The sequence below is a fragment of the Somniosus microcephalus genome, chromosome 8 (genome assembly GCF_052327205.1).
Source record: "Somniosus microcephalus isolate GS21.2 chromosome 8, FLI_Smic_1.0, whole genome shotgun sequence".
In the NCBI taxonomy this organism is placed as follows: Eukaryota; Metazoa; Chordata; class Chondrichthyes; order Squaliformes; family Somniosidae; genus Somniosus; species Somniosus microcephalus.
The window spans coordinates 29,399,911-29,426,045 of record NC_140994.1 but is presented as its reverse complement, the minus strand read 5'-3'; the positions used below and the strand labels follow the sequence as shown (position 1 = coordinate 29,426,045).

Here is a 26,135-nt window from a genome sequence, read left to right as displayed (position 1 = left end):
GATAAGATTGTGTCTGCCTCCACCACCCTTTCAGGAAGTGCATTCCAGATCTTAACCACTCGCTGCGTAAAAAAGATTTTTCTTATGTCGCCTTTGGTTCTTTTGCCAGTCACCTTAAATCTGTGTCCTCTGGTTCTCAACCATTCCGCCAATGGTAACAGTTTCTCTCTATCTACTCTGTCTAGACCCCTCATTATTTTGAACACATCTATCAAATCTCCTCTCAATCTTCTCTGCTCCAAGGAGAACAACCCCAGCTTCTCCAGTCTATCAACGTAACTGAAATCCCTCATTCCTGGAATCATTCTCATAAATCTTTTCTGCACTTTCTCTAAGGCCTTCACATCTTTCCTAAAGTGCGGTGCCCAGAATTGGACACAGTACTCCAGTTGGGGCCGAACCAGTGTTTTATACAGATTCATCATAATTTCCACGCTTTTGTACTCTATACCTCTATTTATAAAGTTCAGGATCCCGTAAGCCTTTTTAACTGCTTTCTCAACCTGCCCTGCCACCTTCAACGATTTGTGCACACATACCCCCAGGTTCGTGCACCCCCTTTAGGATTGTACCCTTTAGTTTCTATGTCCTCTCCTCATTCTTTCTACCAAAATGTATCACTTCACACTTTTCTGTGTTAAATTTCATCTGCCACGTGTCCGCCCATTTCACCAGCCTGTCTATGTCCTCTTGAAGTCTATCACTATCCTCCTCACTGTTCACTATACTTCCAAGTTTTGTGTCATCTGCAAATTTTGAAATTGTGCCCTGTACACCTAAGTCCAAGTCATTAATATATATCAAGAAGAGCAATGGTCCTAGAACCGACCCCTGGGGAACATCACTGCATATCTTCCTCCAGTCCGAAAAACAACCATTCACCACTACTCTCTGTTTCCTGTCACTTAGCCAATTTCGTATCCATGCTGCCAGTGTTCCTTTTATTCCATGGGCTTCAACTTTGCTGGTAATGGCTATTATGTGGCACTTTGTCGAATGCCTTGTGGAAATCCATGTACACCACATCAACTGCATTACCCTCAACCCTCTGTTACCTCATCAAAAAACTCGATCAAGTTGGTTAAACACAATTTGCCTTTAACAAATCTGTGCTGGCTTCCCTTAATTAATCCACACCTATCCAAGTGACTGTTGATTTTGTCCCTGATTACTGTTTCTAAAAGCTTCCCCATTACCAAGGTTAAACTGACTGGTCTGTAGTTGCTGGGTTTATCTTTACACCCTTTTTTGAACAACGGTGTAACATTTGCAATTCTCCAGTCCTCTACCACCACCCCCGTATCTACGGAGGATTGGAATATTATGGCCAGTACCTCCACGATTTCCGCCCTCAATTCCTTTAGCATCCTAGGATGCATCCCATCTGCTCCTGGTCGTTTATCTACTTTAAGTTCAGCCAGCCTTTCTAAAACCTCTTCTTTATCAATTTTTATCCTATCAAGTGTCTCCACTGCCTCCTCCTTCACTATGTCTATGGCAGCATCTTCTTCCTTGGTGAAGACAGATGAAAGTACTCATTTAGTACCTCAGCCATACCCTTTGCCTCCATGCATAGGTTCCCTTTTTGGTCCCTAGCATAGGTCTCCTTTTTGGTCCCTAAAACAGTTTAGCATTAACCCTTTGGTTTTTTACTCTTCTGTTCCTTCTTGTAAAACCTAGGCTCCCTTTTTTTAAATAACTTGTCCTCCCACTCTCAGGCCGGGATTTTACTAACCTCGGCGGGTCCATGGCGGGCAACGTCAGTGGCGGGTCCCGACCCCGTTGCTGGTCCATCCCGCTCTGTGAAATGAATTTCCGTTGATTGGGCTGGTTAAGTCTGCCCAGCGTGTTTCCTGGCCAATTAGAGGAAGCGGGTCTGGTGACGTCATTTGAGGACGCGTCACCAGCCTGTTTCCTTAAAGGGACCATGTCCAAATTTATTTCGATATTTGTGCTGTCAGTGTTCTACAGCACTGAGGTGCTGCAAACACTGACAATGACTGCACAAAGGTACAGGGCTGCATCCAGGCTCTCCAATGACTCCCTCCATATGCTTATGGAGGGAATCAGAGCACGCAGGGAGGTCCTCTTCCCTTCCAATGGGCGGAAGACACCTCCCCAGGAGATCAACACAGCCCGGTTGCACATTGCAGAGGAGGGCACAAGCAGGGATATGGTCAGGAGGACCTGGGTGCAGTGCCACAAACATTTCAATGATCTCAGTAGATCACGAAATGTTAGTACAAATCCACATTCAAACTCACTCTGCTGTGCTTCTCATCACATTCCCATCACTCTGCCTTCCCTAACCTACTCCTGCACATCCTTACTCACACCAGCTTACCTTGGAACTCCACCCATCCCTCTCTATCTACATTATCACATTCCCATCTCACTAGCCACCCCTCACACTCACCCTCACTCTACTGCAATCATACCAACTAACAACACACAAGGGTAGGCACTTGGGTATTTTATGGAATGTTCATGTAAAGTTTCTGTTAATGTGCTGTTAAACATTGAAACCTTTATTTTCTTTGCATTCTTGAAAAGATTTGTGTGCACCTTTGGAAGTGGCTTAGTGAGTTGCAGTGAATGGTGAGACATAACAGTACCTCCCTGCAATGGTCATGATTGTGAAAGGAATTGCTTGAGCGTTGTAGGGATGCTTTATTGGTATGGGGTGGTACCAACCTGGCGCATCATGTGGCAGCCAGGGTGTACAGCCTCAAGTGAAGTAAATCTGGCCATGGTGAGGCCATCCCTGTCCTCCCGGGCAGCAATGTGTTCTGGTGCTTATCCCCTCTGTCCTATGCAGCATCATTTGAATGCGGAGAAGATTGGTGTTGTTGGTGCTGCTGGTGTGGCTGGCGTTGGGGCTGATCATGGTGGGATTCTGAGGACCAAAGTGAGAGAGTATAAAGGGCACCCATGCTGATGGAATAGATGGCAGGTGAAATAGAGATGACAGAAGCGATCCGTCAATGGTGAGAGAGGTAATGAGGTCAGACTGGATGGAGACATGTGTAAAGACTTACTGCATGCTGAATCTGTTGTGGAAATGCAGTGAGGAACAGCTTGTGGCTGAGGGAAGATATCTCTGTAAGGTGGGAGCTTTTCCTTTATATTTGAAGCTGTCAAAGAATCAGCTGGCGCAATGGCCACTGAACTCCCACCTCAGCTTGATAGACGTGGTCCACTACCAGCGTGGACCTCGTGGGCGACCTGTCAAATGCAAAAGGTAAGCTGGAAATCATTCTTAAGTGGCTCTAAACAAGCCATTAATTACCTGAATTGGGTCGCCCACTGCTGCCTGTCCGGTCTGCTCAGCGCTGACAGACCCAACATCGGGAAAGGCGCGTGGCAGCGGGTTCACAGTGGGTTCCTGACCCGCCGGGGAAAAAACCTGACCCGCCACTGATTGCGCCCGCTGACCCCCGCAAAACTCTGGCCTTGAATATTTGTTCTACTCCTTTTAACGTTTTACTAGGCACAACTCTTTAAAAAAAAAAAAAATATAGCACATGCTATTTTACACTTAATCTGTTGTTATATATAAGGTAACTTCAACAAATAGCTACCTTTTAAAATCAGGACTAAATAATGTTTAAATCATTTTGTGTTTATATTTTACAATTTCAAAGTTAAAATTCTGAAACATAATTGCACATTTGTAGTTGCTTAGATAGCCTAAATGTATTCCATTTCCTCATATTCCTGTACAGTACTTGTAGTATTGGTTTTAGAAAAGTGTAGCTAAAGCATTAACTAGTGATTTAAACACTATGGTTAGGAAGAACACAGTCAAGCACTGAAGTGTGCCCAGGGCTGGTCATTTATCAGGAATCTAATATTGTTTTACCCAGAGGAATCATAAAGCTGCAAACTGTAGCAGGTTTTTAAAAGCAATTTTAAATATTTCTGCATTCTTTACATTTTGGATGAATCAGCAAATGTGTGCAGTTACTATATTTTATCACACTGAATGTTAAGTCTAAAAGGTAATATTGATAAAAAGAGTTGTAATAGTGGTTTCATATTGAGTGTGTATATATTATATATTGGATAGCACATAGTTAGGAGTGTGTTACAAGATCAAGGGTTCAGTTGAGATGCTTGCGCGGTTTATTAATGTCATCTGAACTGAGTTGTATTAGTGCCTTGAAACATTCTGCTTTATGATTATATATAGAGAACAAAGAAGTTCACTGATGATTGCAGAGTGTTCAGTTCCATTGCCAATTTCTCAGAAAATGAAGCAGTCCATGTCCGAATGCAGCAAGATTTGGACAACATCCGGGCTTGGGCTGATAAGTGGCAAGTAATATTTGCCCCACACAGCTGTCAGGCAATGACCATCTCAACAAGAGCTTAACCACCTCCCATTGACATTCAATGGAATTACAATCACCGAGTCTGCCACAATCAACATCCTATGGGTCACTATGAACCAGAAACTCAACTGGACCAGCTACGTAAACGTTGTGGCTTAGAGCAGGTCAAACGCTAGGTATTATGTGGTGAGTGGCTCACCTTCTGACTCCCTAAAGTCTTTACATGACCTACAAGGCACAAGTCAGGAGTGTAACAGAAGACTCTCCACCCCGCATGCAACAACACCTAGATGACATTCAGGCTTGGGCTGACAAGTGGCAGGTAACACTCGCACCACAGAAGTGCCAGGCAATGACTATCTCCAACAAGCGAGAGTCTAACCACCTCCCCTTGGCATTCAACGGCATTACCATCGCCAAATCCCCCACCATCAACATACTGGAGGTCACCATTGACCAGAAACTTAACTGGACCAGCCACATAAATACTGTGGCAACAAGAGCAGGTCAGAGGCTAGGTATTCTGCAGCGAGTGTCTCACCTCCTGACTCCCCAAAGCCTTTCCACCATCTACAAGGCACAAGTCAGGAGTGTGATGGAATACTCTCCACTTGCCTGGATGAGTGCAGCTCCAACAACACTCAAGAAGCTCAACACCATCCAGGATAAAGCAGCCCGTTTGATTGGCACCCCATCCACCACCTTAAACATTCACTCCCTCCATCACCGGCATACCGTGGCTGCAGTGTGTACCATCTACAAGATACACTGCAGCAACTTGCCAAGGTTTTTTCGGCAGCACCTCCCAAACCCGCAACCTCTTCCACCTAGAAGGACAAGGACAGCAGGCGTATGGGAACACCACCACCTCCAAATTCCCCTCCAAGTCACACACCATCCTGACTTAGAAGTATATCGCCAATCCTTCATCGTCGTTAGGTCAAAATCCTGGAACTCCCTACCTAACAGCACTGTGGGAGTACCTTCACCACATGGACTGCAGCGGTTCAAGAAGGCGGCTCACCACCACCTTATCGAGGGCAATTAGGGATGGGCAATAAATGCTGGCCTTGCCAGCGACGCCCACATCCCATAAACTAATTAAAAAAAGAAAAAAACAACTTGCCTAGATGGGTGCTGCTGCAACAATACTCAAAAAGCTCAACACCATCCAGGACAAAGCAGTCCAGTTGATCGGCACTTCATCCATTAGCCTAAACATCCACCACCGGTGTACCGTGGCTGCAGTGTGTGCTATTTACAGGATGCACTGCAGCAACTCACCAAGCCGCCTTAAGCAGCATCTCCCAAACCCGCGACCTCCACCTCCCAGAAGAACAAGGGTAGCAGGTGCATGGGAATACCATCATCTCCAAGATCCCCTCCAAGTCACACACCATCCTGACTTGGACATGTATCGTCGTTCCTTCATCATTGCTGGATCAAAAAGCTGTAACTCCCTACCTAATAGCATTGTGGGAGTACCTTCACAACACGGGCTGCAGCGGTTCAAGAAGATGGTTTATCACCATCTTCTAAAGGGAACTAGGGATGGGTAATAAATGCTGGCCTTGTCAGTGGCACCCACATCCCAAGAATGAATAAAGAAAAATAAAGTTAGCATTCCGTAGAGTGAGTCGGTTTGGACATATTCCCATTTGATTAGTTGGCAGGTTCCAGTAATTGTATTGCGTAATTTACACTGCAATGCATTACTCATATGCAAATGATACTGTGAAACTCATACTGAAATTATAGAATGTTTTGAACAGAATATCACAACAATACAATGTACTCTTTATATATTTAATATTTTATCTGACTTCTCCATTTGATAACCCTTCTTGTCTAGGCACTGCTGGAACCGGACGAGACAACTAGTTTTGGAATTGTGAGCTTTTGGATGATGGTTCAGAATACATCAAAGATTGACAGTCACTTCTATGAGGAAACCAATCAGTCTTCATAGTTCCAGCTCTCAATTGGTTGGTAAAAGGAGTTTGGAGCAGGTTTGCAGCCAATCATACGCCACATTTTTCAAAGAGGTTCACATTTCCATTACAGACATTTAAACCCCGATATTTAACCTGGGCCGGTGTCCGAGGCTGGTGGCAAACTGCCCCAAGCTGGGCAGCGTGAGGCCCAAAACTGGCGGGAAGCAGCAGCTTGCCGGCGGACTGGAGCAGAATGTCAGGTGGCAGGAGGTTGCCGCTGGGGACGCCACAAACTCTATTCCTCCCACCTGGCTTATGCTGCTGCAACAACCTCCAGGAATTTTGGCCTGTATGCATTTTTTTATTAAGTGTTTATCTCAGCGTATCATAGGATTAATATTATAGTAAAATTACTGCAGCCATCAGAACAGTTTAATTACTTTAATATTAGTGTCTATTTCAGCATAACAGTATGCAAGCTGAAAACTGTGGGGGGAAATAGTTGACACAGGGATGATGGTATTTCCCAGAAGCAGCTGACAGTCCAAGGGTTAATTTTAATTAAATGTATTACAGAGATTATGTAGAATATGGGTGATATTGATCTACAGAAGATAACCCAACTCTGCTAAAAGATCTATAGCTCGGAAATCCTTCCCATGGATTTTGCCACATCTATATCCATAACACTTCCCAATAAAATCAAAGGTTTCTTCACATGGAGAGCATAGTCGCACGTGTTAGATGGTGAAATGTTTTCTAAAAATTACATTAGGATGAATAAAATGTACGCGGGATTGGGAATTAATGAAGAATATTTTGGTTTTAGAGACTGAGCAATGGAATATCTGCTTTGAGAATGATAGGTGAGTGGGCAATAGAAAATGAAGAGAGAAATCTATCCATGCTTCACCGATTATGAGAAAATGCTTGAGAGAGTAAAATGTGAAAGATTAATAGATATCCTGCAAAGTGCTGGAATTGATTGGGGGTGTGGGGGGGTCGACTTTTTAGGATTCTGTACTGGGAACAACAAACAGCATTAAGAGTGCATAATGAAGTATCAACATAAAGAAACATTGGATGTGGAGTACATAAGAAATAGGAGCAGGAGTAGGCCATATGGCCCCTCGAGCCTGTTCTGTCATTCAATAAGATTATGGCTGAACTTCTACATCAACTCCACTTTCCTGCCCGATCCCCAAATCCCTTGATTCCTTGAGAGTCCAAAAAGCTATCGATCTCAGTCTTGAATATACTCAATGACTGAGCATCCACAGCCGTCTGAGTTAGAGAATTGCAAAGATTCACAACCCTCTGAGTGAAGATATTTCTCCTGTTCCCTAGTTGGTTCCTTGACATATTGTTCTAGAAAACTGTCCCGAATGCATTCCATGAACTCATCCTCCAAGTTATTTTTGCCAATTTGGTTTGCCCAGTCCATGTGAAGATTAAAGTCCCACATGATTACCCTTGTTACATCTCCTCTAATTTACTGATTTATACACTGTCCAACACTACGATTACTGTTAGGGGGCCTATAAACGACACCAACCCGTGTTTTCTGCTCTTTGTTATTTCTTAGCTCCACCCATACTGATTCGACATCCTGATTTTCTGGGCTAACATCCTTTCTCACTACTACCTTTATCTCATCCTTTATTATCAGGACTACCCTGCCTCCTTTTCCATTTTGCCTACCTTTTCTAAAAGTCAAGTACCCTGGAATATTTAGTTCCCAACCTTCATCACCCTGCAACCACGTCTCAACAATGGCTACTAGATAAAACCCATTTATCTCTATTTGTGCCATGAATTCATCTATCTTATAACGAATGCTTCATGCATTCCGATATAGTGCCTTTCATTTTAATGTTTTATTATTTTTCCTTGATGTGGCCTTAGTCGCTAATACCCTCCTACTGTTATTAAACGCTCTGTCCCTTCCTGACACAATCTGCTCGATTTTATCCAAATCGCTACTCTGCTTTATAACCTTGACTTTTCTCTTCAGACTTAGGAATTTAAGCTTACCTGAACGCTCCCCCCTTATTAGTTTAAAGCCCTACCTACCGCCCTAGTTATTCGATTCACCAGGACACTGGTCCCAGCCCGTTTCAAGTGGAGTCCATCCCAGTAGGAGAGTAGGAGAAGGATGTATTATCAACATATACACTGAATTCCATATGAAACACAATCTGGATGTTTTGAAAGTTGATTTTAAGATCACTAGAAAATTGCTAAATACACTAAGGTAGGCCAGAGTTAGTCCAGCACTGATTGGAGATACGAAAGAGGGATTACAGGAGATATTTGAGAAGGTAAATCAGACAAGTTTTTAATAAATGTCAAGAAGCTAAAGTTAATGCTGAACACAAAGGAAAGGGACCTCCCAAAAACTGACCTTAGGGTAAATAATATGGAGATTGAGTCAGTAGATAAAAAATAGCTTATGTGGATAATCTAATAACATCATATGGCAAAAGAAATGAACAGGTTAAATGGAGGACAACAATTGTAAAATAAATACTTAACAACATGAAGGTGTTTCCATGGAACTGTAACATGCTTAAGTGTTATGTGACATCAATAGTATTGTATCCTTGTGAAAACAGGACCTTGAACATTAAAGTATGAAAAAGGTTGGAGGTGTTTGAGTTATGGTGCTATCAACAAATGTTGAAAATTAATTGGAGAAGAAGAAAGACTAAAGAGAGAAGTGATGAGGCTGATTGTGATAGGACAAATGAGCATGTTGTTCAGGAGTCACAAGAAAGTTGGGAGAAGATTTCTTCTGTGCAGTATAGGGTACATTTTGCTAGGCTTCATGCCACCAGCAATGCCTTGCACACAGCAAAATTGTGGGCACATTGCTCATGCATTGTGTGAGGTCTTTCCATCATCATGGGTCCTCATAAAATGTACCCTTATGTGCAAACAAATCATAAACTTGCTGATAAAAAACGGGCTTACAATTTTATTAAACGCAGTGCAGAGGGGACATTTTCCGCCATGATTTGGGTTATTGCTGTCTGAAAAAGATGATGGTAATAGATAAAGAGGAAGACAGAGAAGAACATGGCTAAATTATGTGCTGGAATGGGCAGGTGAAAATTCAAAGGTTAATACAATTAACAGTGCAGAGCCTGGAAAGTGTGGAGTGCACTCGGAGTTAAACTGCTCTGGTTTTTAACAGGAATGTATTCTCCAATTTTCTTTATGGTAATGCACGGTCAGTTATACCCTGTCCCTCCCTCATTGTCCTACCTGGCTGTTGACAAGTTGGCACATTCTGAATTCCTAAAGGGGAATTTGAACTCTCTCTGATCAGCAAGAAAGGAGCAGGGGAGTAGTTAAAATGGATTCACTCCATTTCCTGCATTGTTCCCAGCAATTACCTATTTTAACGTTGCTGGTTTTGGCGGCAGATGTAGTTCCCATCTGACACCAGTGGGGGAGCCTCATTAATAAATGCAAATTAGGGTCCCATATGTACATTAGACCCCAATGGCATTTTAGCCTACTCCAAAGCAGGGTGCCCATAGCTGTGGGACCGCCAAGTTAAACTGTCAGGAAGGCAGTGAGGCCCTCTAAGGTAAGTTAAAAGAAAACTTTCCTTAGTGGGGCCAGGAGGAGCAGAAAGTAGACCTGTTAATGAGGTCTGGGAGTTCAAATACCCTGAGCCTGATTTCATTTGGAGATGGTAAATTTCTAATTCACCCCAACATCAATCGGGCTGGAATTAAAATCAGGACCCTTAGTTTCACAAAATGTTTGACCTGTCAATCTAATGAGATCATCTGGTCGAATCTTACTAATGCATCTAATGATTGCCTGAAAAATTGATCTTGGAATGGATTTTTATTGAAATAAATTATATTCTGATCATGAATAGTGGGTTGGTGGAAAATGAGTAAATGTATTTTTTAAATAAAGTTAAAATAACATGGAAAATATAGATAATAAAAAACAAAAGATGAAATAGAGAACAATGAAGAAACATATAACAGAGAAGACCGGACAAGCAGAGCAATGTGATTCTTTCCATAACTGTGATGAAATAACTCTGTGTTCTGGCATTTGTATTGTCTGTTGTTGTTGTACTTGCTAATGTCTGGAATGTTCTACAGATGTAACCACTAATGCTCCTCCCTAGCCCCACCCCTCTGGATCCTCCGGATTGGTGTGAGTCTTACTCATGAGGGCTGGGTCGGTGATGAATGATGGCTGCCTTGTGTTAACTCGATGCCATGTTCTTACTTAATAAAAGCCTTTAGTTTTAAGCTTTAACCTCTTGGATTCAGGCAGTTATTTGGCACATCAATTTTATTAAGTAACAACTTTTGGAAGATGGATCGATTTTTGAAACCAGAGCATCTGGATATCGATCCCCATTCGGCAGATGCGTCGAAGAAATTTATGCATTGGCTTCGATGTTTTGAACACTTCATCGCATCGATCGATCCGACGGTTAACAAGTTGGGTCTTCTAACCAACCTGGTAAGTCATCAAACTTACTCTATAATTGAAGATATTACTATATATGAAGAGGCCCTCGCAGCTCTTAAGGCCCAGTACCTTAAGTCGGTTAATGAAGTATACGCCAGGTATCTTTTGTCTACTCGCAGGCAATTGCCCGAGGAATCCCTGGATGATTTCCTGCAGGACCTTAAGGCTTTGGCTAAGGATTGCAACTACAAGGCTGTCTCTGCCATAATGTATCAGGAAGAAACCATCCGCGATTCTTTCATATCTGGCCTCCGATCTAATTATATTAGACAGAGACTCCTCGAGAACGACTCGTTAGTTTTAAAAATGGTCGTCGCTATTGCTCGATCGTTAGATGTAGCCCAGAAGAATTTAGAAGTGTATGCATCAGCCCATGCGTCTCTCTCAGCCTCGTGTGTTCCGAGTATGGAGGCATCCATAACACCAATGGAGCCTCCACTTAATCCTATTGTTGCGGCTGTACCCCATGGGTCTAAGTGTTATTTTTGTGGCCAATCTAAACACCCCAGGCAAAGATGCCCAGCCAGAGAGGCTACCTGTTTTAAATGTAAGAAACGGGGACATTTTAGTAAAGTGTGTAAGGGTAATCCTGTACCCGATGTCTTCTCTGCTGCCGCCTATCATTTTACTCTAGCCTCGGCTACGGTTGACCAGACCATATCGTGTTCCTTGTCGAAATCTATGATGGACATCAAGATTAATGGTCGTCCTACTGGGTGTTTGATAGACTGTGGCAGTACTGAAAGTTTTATACACCCCAACCTTGTTAACTCCTGTTCATTGAAGGTGTATCCTACTCGAAGTAAAATTGAGATGGCGTCCAAGTCCCTTACTTCGGAGGTAACTGGATATTGTAAAGTCACATTGACCATTGAGGATACGGAATATAAGGACTTTAAACTCCTCATATTACCTCAGTTGTGTGTGAACTTAATTTTAGGCTTGGACTTCCAGTGTCAGCATGAGAGCGTTACCCTTAAGTATGGTGGATCTCAGCCTCCACTCACAGTCTGCGGCCTTTCTACTTTAAAAGCAAGTCCGCCTTCTTTGTTCGTGAACCTTGCTCCTAATTGTAGACCTATAGCGACTAAGAGTAGACGGTATAGTTCAGAAGATAAAACATTTATAAAAGAGGAAGTGGAAAGGCTTCAATGGGAGGGAATCATCAAACACAGTAATAGCCCGTGGTGTGCCCAGGTGGTGGTGGTTAAAACTAATGAAAAGAAAAGACTTGTGGTCGATTATAGCCAGACTATAAACTTATATACCCAATTAGACGCCTATCCTTTGCCTCGTATTTCTGAGATGGTGAACCAGATAGCTCAGTACCGCGTGTTCTCCACCATTGATTTAAAGTCTGCCTACCATCAACTCCCCATCAAAATAGAAGACCGACCTTATACGGTCTTCAAAGCTAATGGGCGCCTGTACCAATTCCTTAGGGTGCCCTTTGGAGTGACGAATGGGGTATCCGTCTTCCAATGGGAGATAGATCGTATGGTGGATGAATACGCGTTGGAAGCAACATTCCCGTACCTGGACAATGTTACCATCTGTGGGCGTGGCCAACGGGAGCATGATCAAAATCTCACGAAATTCCTAGAGACTGCAAAGAGGTTAAACCTGACCTACAACGAAAACAAGTGTACCTTCAATACTACACGTTTGTGTATTCTTGGTTGCGTTGTGGAGAATGGGGTAATCGGGCCAGATCCTGAAAGATTATGCCCACTTAAGGAATTACCTTTACCTCACACTGTAAAAGCTTTAAGAAGGTGTCTGGGATTCTGCTCGTACTATGCCCAGTGGGTGGCTAGCTACTCAGATGAAGTCCGACCTCTTATTAAGTCGATGTCTTTTCCGCTATCGGCGGAAGCTCAGGAGGCTTTCTTTAATATCAAACGGGAGATTGAGAAGGCAGTGGTATGTGCCGTGGATGAGAAGATCCCTTTTCAAGTGGAAAGTGATGCATCTGATTTTGTGTTGGCAGCAACTCTTAACCAAGCTGGTAGACCAGTAGCTTTCTTCTCTCGTACATTGCAAGGACCAGAAGTTCGACATTCTTCGGTGGAAAAGGAGGTGAAGTAAGATATTAAAAATTGGATTTAATAAGGAAAAACAAACCAGGATTCATCTGTAACACCAATATACAAAATGGAGGGAATAGGTTAATTCGTGCTCCGAGTTGTACAATAGAAGTCTGTAAAAGTTGTATAAACCCAGATAAGGTTTAAACAGGACTACGGGGTAACTGCTGAGAGATTAAAACTGTCAAAACAACCCCTTAGAAAGAGGGAGAGATATATGGGTTCAGCCACGCGAGTCGACACCCTTGCACTTAAGGGTTTGTTAAGTGTGAAGCTCAATAGGGTTCTATTCTTTTAACTAACTAAAGTGTTTTTGCTCTGTAGAAATAATTCAAGAGAGAGAGACAGAAAGTCTGCGGATTGCCCGCTTTGGAAAGATCTACTATCTTAGAGAAATACTTAGAAAGACCAAGCCATCTGACAACAGCAAATGGACGATCGTAAAGTAATAAAATTGAGGCCTGGGTCATGAGAAAGTAACAAGACCAACTGATAACGAAATGTGAGATTTGTAAGCGACTGGAAGAATGGAATGTCATGGTTTTATAATTACAATTTAACTATAATTCTGTATATGTTAATAAGCTTATCCCCGCCTTTAGGGCAGGGCCTTAAGTTTTGTATAACTGTGTGAACCTCAAGAGATTCGGTGGAGTTGGAGCCTTGTGTTGGGACGCAAGAGCCATAGCTCCCCAGGCCTGAATAAACCGTTTTTACTTCAATTATTGGGTCTGTCTTTCTTACAACAAGCCAGTGTTGTCGACTGTGTATATCACTCAGTCCACACTTTGGGGGCTTACATCAATTGGCGACGAGGATGGGATCCGCGTTCTGAACCAGACTCTCGGACAGCGTTAACCTAAGACGGGTGAGTATGTTTTAATTACCACCTGTAAAATTAGGGGTTAATCGCTGGCGAGACATTGAGTCAGAATCGACGTATAAAAGAACTATAAGAAGAAAGACACCCTTAATTGAAGGCGGTTAAAAAGATAGGGATAAGGTATTCCCTAAGCCGTATAGCGGCAAACCGACGGGGCGGAAAACCCCGGGAGGCAGAGAAGTCCTCATTTAGCCGTAGGTAGGCGAACCGACGGGGCGGAAAACCCCGGGAGGCAGAGAAGTCCTCATTTAGCCGTAGGTAGGCGAACCGACGGGGCGGAAAACCCTGGGAGGCAGAGAAGTCCTCATTTAGCCGTAGGTAGGCGAACCGACGGGGCGGAAAACCCCGGGAGGCAGAGAAGTCCTCATTTAGCCGTAGGTAGGCGAACCGACGGGGCGGAAAACCCTGGGAGGCAGAGAAGTCCTCATTTAGCCGTAGGTAGGCGAACCGACGGGGCGGAAAACCCTGGGAGGCAGAGAAGTCCTCATTTAGCCGTAGGTAGGCGAACCGACAGGGGCGGAAAGACCCCTACCCCGGGGAGGCGGGAAATCCTCTTTATCCGTGAGACGGCGAAATCTCAACAATTGAATGAATGGGTGCACCGTGGTGAGTGAATGAGATAAAACCCTGCGGTCATAAGGAGGTGAGAACGGACAAGGGTGAGGTCTGTCCCCAGCACCTAGCCTGAGCCTGAATTAAGAGGACAGTAGTCCCACGTGACGGCCAGGATCAAGTAGGACGCCGGGAGCTACAGACCCCACAGTACCAAAACCTCGGGACTAAAGGGTTGGTGTGTGTCTAACGAAACGAAGTGACTAATAGAAAGCAAGAAACTAATGAAGGTGACGCTATGGGGCGAACAACGTAGCGTACAAACCTAATTCCTCAACATCGTGAATTATGCGTGAAACATAGCAGTTAGTTATGACTAAGAGGGTGGAAGAAGAATCCTCAAGGGACCTGGATTCTATAACCCGACTCCTGGAAAATAAAAAGAAACAGTGCAGAGAGCCAAAGGCTTGGTGGGGAGGAGCTAAAGATAAAGATGCAACAGATAATGTAAGGAATTGAAACAGAAGGGAGAGATAAAGAAGGAAAAAGATCTAATTTGCAGGCGAACCAATTTGAAACCCCAGCAAAAAAAAAAACAAACAAACAGGGATTTGGAAACTAGGGAAAGCTGTTGAGTCAGATTTAAAAAGGAAGGAAAAGATAAACTTAAAGCTTTACCAACATGGAAGTTATTAGCATCTGTACCAAGACAAGTAAAACACGAGATTTGCTGAGTGAAAGGAACCTTAGACATATGCTGAAATTACAGTTTGTACAAAAATGTGTGAGTGTGGATGTTTCCTGATTAGGAATGTTTAAGAGGATTCAATATTCCTTTGTCTGAAAATCTGTCCGTTAAGAAAAAGAAATGTCTGCTGTGTGTTGTAGCTCCACCCACTTCTCTGTGTTAAAGTAAAAGCATTTAACCCCTTTGTCTTGTCGGGGATTTTGGAAGTTTAAGAATGTGCAAATAAGATTGTGCCCTCAGAATGAAAAAAACCTATTACAATTTAAGTTAAGCTGAAGTGTAAAAACTGAGAAGAGCAACAAAAAGTTTGTTTAATGAAAGATTAAGTTTCAGTCTAAGATCTAACCTTGAAGTTATGAGGCAAATTAACCTATTAAAACCAGACTTTCATTGTGGCCACAGTGAAATTCTGGTTGATGTAAATTGGTGTAGTCCGAATTGAATAAGATAACTCCACTCCGCAAGAATATCTGATAGCGGCAGGTCCCTTTACAATATTTAATTGACTATGGTACTGGAAGCCTTATAGAAGGCGGGACTAGAGTTAAACCTTAGAAAGGTATAGGTAGGGAAGGATGAAGTAGTCTACCTAGGATACATAGTGACACAAGGGAAGAGACAAATGCCCAAAAACAGATGGGAGGGGCATTAGGACTGGCTGCGTGCTTTGATTGCTCGCAAGCTTCTAGGGATGGCAGCAGGAAGGGACCGCGCCAGAGAGGGGAGGGGGATCCGAGGATGTTTGTTGATGCATTGGTAGGGGGCCGACAGTGCAAAATGTTAATAGACACAGGAGCTACAATCTCATTGACAGACTTACCCTTGCCCCAAACGAAACTTTCAGTTAGTATAGCAGGAATCGGTGGACGAAGAATCAGGGCTTATAAGAGCGAAACAGTCTTACTAGAAATTGGCTATAATAATAATACCTACACAGTTGTGGGTATGCGAGAGCACCGAAGGAACAATCCTAGGGATAGATATACTGCGAGAAGTAGGAGCTTTAGTCGACCCTAAAGCGAATGAAGTGTACTGGCCCCCAGATTATAAGTCAAACAAACAGGCAGGCCCGGGAAACAAAGTAGAAATGGCCCAGACTATACAGGATTTGATCAAAGGGGGGTAGCCAAAGGAAAATGTGTAAACCTATATAGATAGTCGGAATGCCTTTGGGGTGGTGTCTGATTACATGATAGCGGGAGTAGGCAGGGATATATGACACCAGAGACAAGAATATAATCAAGGAATGAGTAGGAATCTCTCTCCTACCCAAAGAGTCCGTAATAATAAATTAAAGCACACAAGAGGATGGGCAGCTAAACGATCAACTGAGAGAGGGAATCTGACCAATGAAGCCCAAATGTTCATGTTGAATCAAAGTGTGAAACCACAACTCTCTTTCAGTCAGGGATGTTTTTTTGGGTTGCGTGAAGTGACGCAATAATGTTTAGCTCCAACTTCAAAAGCCTGCGAAGGAGTTAACCCTTTCCACTGACAGCTGTTTGAGTTCACCAAGTAACAACTTCAGTATTACTGAACAGAATTTAAAGATATTGGACATTATTAAATGTAAATTTCTTAATGTTGAGTTAATATTTCCCCACAGTGATAGAAGGAAAATTAGGATTTGATAAATGGAAGTTATCTTATAAACTAATTGCAGCACCGTCTCAAACGGCAGGGAGGCTGCTTGGGAAGCTGTCCGGTTACCCAAAGATAAATCTGGACAGATAGTTAGAGACATGAGGCCAAAGACCAACAGATTATACGGGATCGAGAACAGGATACACGGGACGACCAGAAGGAGGTCTTAGCGATAGCAAGGTGATAGCAGAAATAATACCAGCCAAACCAGGGCTAGCACCCAGATGGTCAGGACCTTATGAAGTATTAATGAATAATGACACATGTGCTCATGTAGATGGGTCTGGAACGGGTAAAGGAAGGTGGAAACACTGGACTCAGTTAAAAATATATAAGAAAGACAATGAGTAAACCAGAGATGGTGCCCTTTTTGACAGAGTGAGGAGTATACTAGAAGATATAAAGAATGGGAAGGGGAGTTACTACATATATCAATGATAGGGCTGTGTATGATGATATTATATGCCATAGTTTGCATCTTCAGGTATGTCTGGGGACAGAGTCACAGAACAAGAAATGAACCAGATGTACAGCATTTTGAACTGATAAAATGTATAAGAGCAGAATAATTCTGACTGGCTGGTGACGACCAGCCCCCTTTTTGTAATTACAGGAACATTGGACGTCCGGAATGAGATGGAGCGTCCTCGCCTTGATTCTAGGGATGAACATAAGTATTGCCATTATCAAGGGGGATTAGTAATAAGGAGAACACAGGATGAGGTGTATTTTAGTGTAGCACATAGAGTTACTAAGCTTGCCATTAATATGAGTACTTTTGAGATACAAAACAAACCTGGAACTCCCTGTGGGTAAAACAATTAGAGGATCCACAGGAAAAATCTATCTTACAAAGATGTAAGAAACGGGGAGTATTGGAAACGACCGGAGCAGGGTATGCGGCCGGGTTAGCAACAATTAATAGCTTGGACATAGAAGGAGTAAACGAAGGAGTAGAAGAATTACAAGCAAAAATAGAGAAGTTACTAAAACAAGCTACTGGAAATAGCCAGCAATTGACACTGGCAGGGAAACCAAACAATAATGCAATTGTCGGGGGTGGAAGAGATAGTAGCCCCCCATGCAGAAACAATCAATACAATTATTAATAGACTTGATAATGCTTCTCGCCAAACCGATAAGGAACTAATATGTGCCACGTAGGGCTCATGGCTATTGTTGAATGCTCAGCATAACATGAGGCAAATAAATAATGGACAGATCCCTGATTGGATTACTAATATGGATCTGGAACCTTGGATTGACACAAATAAAAGCCTATGTAAGGAATGTAAAATGGGACAAGTACACCGGGCAGGCGATTGTCTGACCCCATGGACTAAGATGATTGGCTTTGTACTGGCCATCCCACAATTCCCAGAAGGGGGACAACTCCGATACGACGTGATTAATATATGAGAAGTACAAAGGGAAAGTGGGTTAAATATCATGATGTCCCTACCAAGACACTTTGGGAAAGGGATGAAGATAATAAACAGAAGAATAAAACCTAAAGGGGGGTGGTAGTGGACGGGTGCCACCACAAGGGAAGGACATGGGTGTGCACACACCCCCCCACCGAGGGAGACACATCAGAGTATGGATTTACGAAAATTACCAATTGCACCCTCGAGGTTCACCCAAGGGGATACACTGGACCCGGGTAGCATCAAGGAACAATGGGACCTGTTGTGTCACCACAATTGAACAGAAATATGAATATCAAGATATGGCTTATACCATTCCCCAACCAAACCGTTGTATTGGTCTAAAGATACCTATACAGATAGGAAAACCTGGTCATTTGATAATATGAGACTTACTAAAAAGGGTTGAAACTTATGTCATACCAGAGCCCAAGGCAATTCCTAAGTTAGAGGAAGCTTGGCAGAAGTTACGGCAGGAAACAAAGGAAATTTTAAGTACTATCATAAAATAGAAGAAGGCTTAAAGAAACAACAAAAAGACATTAGTGCAACATTAGAGGAAACTCACCCACTTCCTCATATTTTGACAATTGGGGATCAGGATGGTCGGGGACTTTGGGCGCCTCGGTGGTACAAGGCATAATGATATTCCTCTTGATTGTTATTCTGATATATTGTGTATTTTTATTTCTCCAGTGCCTTTGTGCCAGAATGAGTAAGGCCGAAAGTGGTGTGGTGAAGGAAGTAGAGCCTGAGGAGGGGCAGGCAGCGATGTTAAGAATGGACAACTCCCCTGCCTCTCCAAGGCAAATGGTGTAAGACGCGATGGGAAGCGACTGAAATTATGTGGGATTAATTGGGCATGGTAATTAAAGACCGGGCCGGCCAACCGTAAGATGGAGGTGGCAGAAGGAGGGTGGCAGAAGGAGGGTGGTGAATGAGGACTGGTGTGTGATGACAGTCTCGAATTGGCACGTCACACACCCCACGTGGGAATGAGGGACAGGCTTGAGCAGGAAAGCCTCAACCATTAGTGTAGGGTCTAAGGGGCCCCGGGAATGGTTACACCGGACGGAGTGCATAAAGGAAAGCCCACCCTAAAGGAAAGACCACCGTAAAGGAAAGACCACCATACCACAAGGGGGGGGAAGTCGGCCTCCAAATTGATAAGATATATATACATGTATAACCTAAACTGGTAGAAGGCCAGGGAGTGCACGCTCTGGCAGACACCAGGAAGTGGAAATACATGTTGACCTGTTTGGAGCAATTGTCCAAAGGTCAAAAGGGGGGACTGAAGTAAGATATTAAAAATTGGATTTAATAAGGAAAAACAAACCAGGATTCATCTGTAACACCAATATACAAAATGGAGGGAATAGGTTAATTCGTGCTCCGAGTTGTACAATAGAAGTCTGTAAAAGTTGTATAAACCCAGATAAGGTTTAAACAGGACTACGGGGTAACTGCTGAGAGATTAAAACTGTCAAAACAACCCCTTAGAAAGAGGGAGAGATATATGGGTTCAGCCACGCGAGTCGACACCCTTGCACTTAAGGGTTTGTTAAGTGTGAAGCTCAATAGGGTTCTATTCTTTTAACTAACTAAAGTGTTTTTGCTCTGTAGAAATAATTCAAGAGAGAGAGACAGAAAGTCTGCGGATTGCCCGCTTTGGAAAGATCTACTATCTTAGAGAAATACTTAGAAAGACCAAGCCATCTGACAACAGCAAATGGACGATCGTAAAGTAATAAAATTGAGGCCTGGGTCATGAGAAAGTAACAAGACCAACTGATAACGAAATGTGAGATTTGTAAGCGACTGGAAGAATGGAATGTCATGGTTTTATAATTACAATTTAACTATAATTCTGTATATGTTAATAAGCTTATCCCCGCCTTTAGGGCAGGGCCTTAAGTTTTGTATAACTGTGTGAACCTCAAGAGATTCGGTGGAGTTGGAGCCTTGTGTTGGGACGCAAGAGCCATAGCTCCCCAGGCCTGAATAAACCGTTTTTACTTCAATTATTGGGTCTGTCTTTCTTACAACAAGCCAGTGTTGTCGACTGTGTATATCACTCAGTCCACACTTTGGGGGCTTACATCAGGAGGCACAGGTGATTATCGAAGCAGTCAGGTATTGGAGACATTATCTCGCTGGCCAACGTTTTACGCTTATTACGGACCAGCGATCTGTGGCCTTTATGTTCAATACTAAGCAGAGAGGCAAGATCAAAAATGATAAGATTTTAAGATGGCAAATAGAACTGTCAACATATGACTATGATATTCAGTACAAGCCTGGAGTATTCAATGAGCCATCGGATGCTTTGTTACGAGGAGTATGTGCTAGTCTAGGTATAGATAAGCTTCAAAATCTCCACGATGCACTCTGCCACCCTGGGGTTACCAGAATGAACCACTTCATTAAGTCCCACAATCTACCCTACTCTATTGAGGAGGTCCGGACAATGACCAGAACCTGTCGCGTTTGTGCTGAATGCAAACCCCGCTTCTGTAAGCCGTCCGAGCCAGCTCATCTTATTAAAGCAACTCGACCATTTGGGCGTTTGAGTCTCGATTTTAAAGGTCCCCTTCCATCAAGCGACCATAATGTCTATTTTCTTAATATTATAGACGAGTACTCTCGGTTCCCTTTTGTTATCCCCTGTCCGGATGTGACCAGTGCTGTTGTAATTAAATGCCTCTGCCAACTGTTTTCCTTGTTTGGCATGCTTAACTATATACATAGTGATAGTGGTTCTTCCTTTATGAGCGAAGGATTGTGACAGTTTTTGCTATCGAAAGGGATTGCAACGAGTAGAACTACCAACTATAACCCTCGTGGTAATGGGCAGGTCGAGAAAGAAAATGCGACAGTGTAGAAGGCTATCGTACTGTCTCTGAAGTCACGAGGCCTGCCGACCTCTCGCTGGCAGGATGTCCTGCCAGACGTGCTGCATTCCATAAGGTCTCTTTTGTGTGCAGCGATGAATGCCACCCCTCATGAAAGGATGTTTAGCTTTCCAAGAAAAGCTACTAATGGAGTATCGTTACCCACATGGTTGACGACCACGGGCCCTGTGCTGTTGCGCAGACATGTGAGAGGCCACAAGACTGATCCACTGGTGGAGGAAGTACAACTCCTCCATGCTAATCCCCAGTATGCGTACATTCAATATCCGGATGGGCGAGAGGATACGGTCTCTATTAAAGTTCTTGCACCTGCTGGAGCTCAAAAAGAGTTCGACTCTGAGAGTAGAGTTTTCAATCGTGGTATTGGACCTTCAGAGACACAAATCCTCAGTGTGGAAAACACTGATGATACTGGGAATTCGAATGAACCGGAGTTAGTACTCCGGGAGGAGCCTCAGCAAGAGTTACGTCGTTCCCAGAGGACTGTCAGACCTCCTGACAGACTGAATCTATAGCAGGGGCTGAATGTGATTAAATAACTCTGTGTTCTGGCATTTGTATTGTCTGTTGTTGTTGTACTTGCTAATGTCTGGAATGTTCTACAGATGTAACCACTAATGCTCCTCCCTAGCCCCGCCCCTCTGGATCCTCCAGATTGGTGTGAGTCTTACTCATAAGGGCTGGGTCGGTGATGAATGATGGCTGCCTTGTGTTAACTCGATGCCATGTTCTTACTTAATAAAAACCTTTAGTTTTAAGCTTTAACCTCTTGGATTCAGGCAGTTAGTTGGCACATCAATAACTTTATTTTCACTTGGCATATTTTAAAGTGCATATTTTATTAGCACTTGAAGAAATGTTACGTGATTCTTGAACCTCACAATATGCGAGGTAAAATGTGAAATACATGCTGGCTCAGATGGTAGAAAACCCTCTGGAGATGATGGTACTGTAATGATTAAAATTTCAATAATCTGCCGTTTCCTCAGAGATCTGGTAAATTGTTTGCATGGTATTAAACCACACAGACTGAAAGGTCCCAGCATCTGTCCCCTGTCAGCACTGAGTCAGGTGATCTCAACTAGGGCAGCAATTATAATGCTACAGTTGGTTTCTAGCGCCCTTAGCCTGAGGAGAGAAAATTCAGGCTGGTGGTCAGTGCCCATGTGCGGATGCTGTGCTTGACAGTGATGCCCTGCTTAGTTACAACAACCTGCCGGCACTCACTGTCTCATACGTGAAGCATAGTCACTTAGAGGCTATAAACACCCAGGGTACTTAACCTTAGCAAAAGTCAGTGCCTTCAGGACGGGTTGGGAGAAAGTTGGGAAAAAAATCAATTGCATGTCGACTCAGAAGTTAAGCAAATGTTTATATATATATATATATATATATATATATTTCAGTTATATCTGTACCCAAGACTTTGCGCCGTGTTCTAACCTCCGGGAATACGATGACTGATGATTTTAGCTACCAAGTTAGCAAGTCACTCAGCTGAAATACTCACACAAGTCCAGAGAATAAAATATGGCCACAGGTATCTTATCTGACACTGACATTCAAATGATCGTTTTAAATTTCCGAATGCAACGTACCATGGGGGAGGGAGCTAGGAAATTCTGGGGAAAGTGCACACACACTGTACTGCCTGCTATTTTCCAACTAGGCTGCACTGGGAGCAGAAGAGGCTCTCACTGCTAAAGTGTGTGGATCTCATTGAGCGTTTGGAAAATAAAGGTGGGGCTTCCCTCCCCTGCATTTTTATGCTGCATGATCCTGAAATGCAACCTGAAAACCCATTTTTCATCAATGCATTTGATAACTCACTTCCTGGTATGTTTCTTAAAGCTGTGCTTACCTGTATTAGGACTGATTTACTACATCTTTGCCTTTTGTTTTGCTTTTGTTGCATTTAGTTTGGTGCATGATTCTGGGGGTGTTTGTGCATAAATCTTTGAAGGTGGCAGGACAGGTTAACAAAGCAGTTAATAAAGCATGTGGGGTCCCAGGCTTTACGAATAGGCATAGAGTACAAAAGCTAGGAAGTTATTCTAAACCTGTATAATACACTAGTTCGGCCCCAGCTGGAGTATTATGTCCAATTCTGGGCACCACTTTAGAAGGACGTAAAGGCTTTGGAGAGCGTGCACAAGAGATTTACTAGAATGCTTCCAGGGATGAGGGATTACTGTTATGTAAATAGACTGGAGAAGTTAGGGTTGTTCTTAGAGCAGAAAAGGCTAAGGGGAGATTTGATAGAGGTGTTTAAAATCATGAAGGGTTTGATAGAGTAAATAAAGAGAAACTGTTTCCAATGGCTGAAGGGACGATAGCCAGAGGGCACAGATATAAGGTGTAAAGTCTGTGGGTTGTTTAGTTAATTAATACACAGACTCCAAGAGTAACTTAAAACAGGACTTTACTATTCGAAGGTCAGGGCGAATCTGCCCAATAACTCCTGACACAGCACTTATATACCGGTATGGTCACCGTCGGTATTACAGTATACAGAAGCCAACAAAGTAGTGCAACACCTAAAGTAGTTCTCTTAACGGTGGACGGTTACATACAATAGTTCTCTTAGAGGTAGACGGGTACATACACTACAATCCTCCCTTTTTAGCTTACAACATACTGATTCCCCATTAAACATACATTATAACATATATACAACTTTATGCAAGACAGTTCACAGATTCAGTCTCTCTGGAGGTTTCCGGACTCTGTCCGGATAACGCCTCGGTGGTGTCGTAACTCCCGGCGGGGTAGCAGGTGCTTCTGGCAAGGTCGATTCGGCTTGAAGGACAGTGTCAGGTTCATCTGATTCCAGTATTACCAGATCGGAGGTCGGTGTTCTGGGTATCTCTGTCTCAACATTAACCGTGTAAGGTGGTGGAGTAGATTGGCCATTTGTGGCTGACCCTATGATCTGGTCAACATGGCGCCTTATTATACTGTCCCCAATGTCCACCGTATACATCAACGGCCCTAGCCTTTTTCCAATAGTTCCAGGCTGCCATTTCTCGGTACGGTAGTCCCGGGCCAAAACTTGTTGACCTATCTGAAAAGATCTAGTTGGCCTTTCATTCATGCCCTGGAATTGCCGGTTCTCTACGTCCCTTCTGACGTTTGGCTTAAGCAAATCCAGCCGGCATCTTAGTCGTCTATTAAAAAACATCATGGCGGGAGTTTGATTTGTGACCGCATGTGTTGCATTCCTGTACGCCAACAAGAAGCTATCCACCTTATGTTGTAAGTTAATGGCTTCATTACCCATGGCCTTTATGGCCTTCTTGAAGGTCTGGACAAACCTTTCAGCCAATCCATTGGAGGCGGGATGGTATGGGGCTGACGTGTAGTGCTTAACCCCATTGCTCTTTAAGAATTTCTTGAATTCTTCGGACACAAATTGCGGTCCATTATCAGAACAGATTTGTTCCGGCAGCCCATTCCTAGCAAACATGGTCCTTAACACTGTGATGGTTTTATCCGTGGTGGTGGTGGACATCTTTATTACCTCCGGCCACTTGGAGTGTGCATCCACCGCTATTAGAAACATTGAGTCCATAAATGGACCAGCAAAGTCGATGTGTACCCTTTGCCAAGGAGATGAGGGCCACTCCCATGGATGCAGAGGAGCCTGTGGTGGCGCGTTTTGGACCTTCTGGCATCCTAGACAGCTCTTAGTGATTTCTTCGATGTCCCCATCAATGCCTGGCCACCACACGAACGCTCTTGCTAGGTTCTTCATTTTCACTCCACCCAGATGTCCCTCGTGCAGCTCCTTTAACACCTTCTGTTGAAGTTTGGGTGGAATCACCACTCTAGATCCACACATCAGGGTTCCTCGACACACTGACAGCTTTTCTTTTCTCTGCGAAAATGCTGGCAGCGTTGGTTCGCCCTGTGCTGGCCATCCCTCCACCGTTAAATCATAGACTCGTGAGAGAGTCGGGTCATTTCTTGTTTCGTTTTCGATCATCGAATTTGTTACTGGTAGACATTCCACTATGGATGAGTGGAACATCTCTACCGGGTCCACTGTAGTCACTTCTTCTACTATCGGCAATGGCAAGCGCGATAACCCATCAGCATTTCCATGCTGTTTGGACCTTTTGTATTCGATGTCATATTGGTGTGCCCCAAGTAACACGGACCACCTCTGTAACCTTTGCGCTGTCATGGTGGAAACGGCCTTGTTAGGGTTGAATATGGACACCAACGGCTGGTGGTCTGTCAGTAATGTGAACTTCTTGCCCTGCAGGTAATGATTGAATTTCTTTACGCCCCACACAAGGCTGAGGGCCTCCCTATCTATTTGAGCATAATTTCGCTCCGCGGAGGTCAATGATCGGGACGCGAATGCCACTGGCCTTTCCGAGCCATTTGGTAACTTGTGTGAAAGTACTGCTCCAATTCCATAGGGGGAAGCATCACAAGCTAGACGAAGAGGTAACGTTGGGTTGAAATGAGCCAACACTTCTTCAGAGGTAATCAACGCCTTGCTTCTGCGAAAGGCCTTTTTACATTCCTCACTCCACTTCCATGGTACTTCTTTCCGCAACAGAGCATTCAGCGGATGCAGCACTGTGGATAGATTCGGCAGAAACTTGTGATAATAATTAATCAACCCCAAGAATGATCTTAACTGTGATACGTTTTCCGGAGCAGGGGCCTTCACGACAGCTTCTATCTTGTCAGGTGACTTGTGCAGCCCCTCTCGGTCAATGACATGACCACAGTACGAGATCCGTTTTTGGAAGAACTCACATTTCTTGCGATTAACTCGAAGGCCATATTCCTTCAACCTAGTGAGCACCAGTTTCAAATTTGTGAGGTGTTCTTCCTCGTCTTCTCCCGTAATCAGGATATCGTCTAAGTAACACTGCGTGCTTGGAATTCCTTGTAATACCTGCTCCATGGCCCTCTGCCAAATTGCTGGAGCCGAAGCTACCCCAAAAACCAGTCTATTATAACGATACAAGCCTCTGTGTGTGTTGATGGTGAGGTACTGACGCGACTCTTCCTCGACTTCCATTTGTAAGTATGCCTGTGCCAGGTCTATCTTGGTGAAGTGTTTCCCTCCAGCCAACGAAGCA

General features: G+C 43.6%; 1 protein-coding gene and 1 long non-coding RNA gene across 3 annotated transcripts in view; one reads left to right on the top strand and one right to left on the bottom strand.

Annotated features, from left to right (window-relative positions):
- The window catches only part of LOC147113407 (GDNF family receptor alpha-1-like), a 285,609-nt gene that overhangs the window by 138,342 nt on the left and 121,132 nt on the right, over positions 1 to 26,135 (bottom strand). The window lies entirely within an intron of this gene.
- Positions 15,857 to 20,142, top strand: LOC147113408 (uncharacterized). The gene is made up of 2 exons (XR_015079205.1): positions 15,857 to 18,933; positions 19,745 to 20,142. It is a non-coding gene; the product is annotated as an uncharacterized LOC147113408 (long non-coding RNA).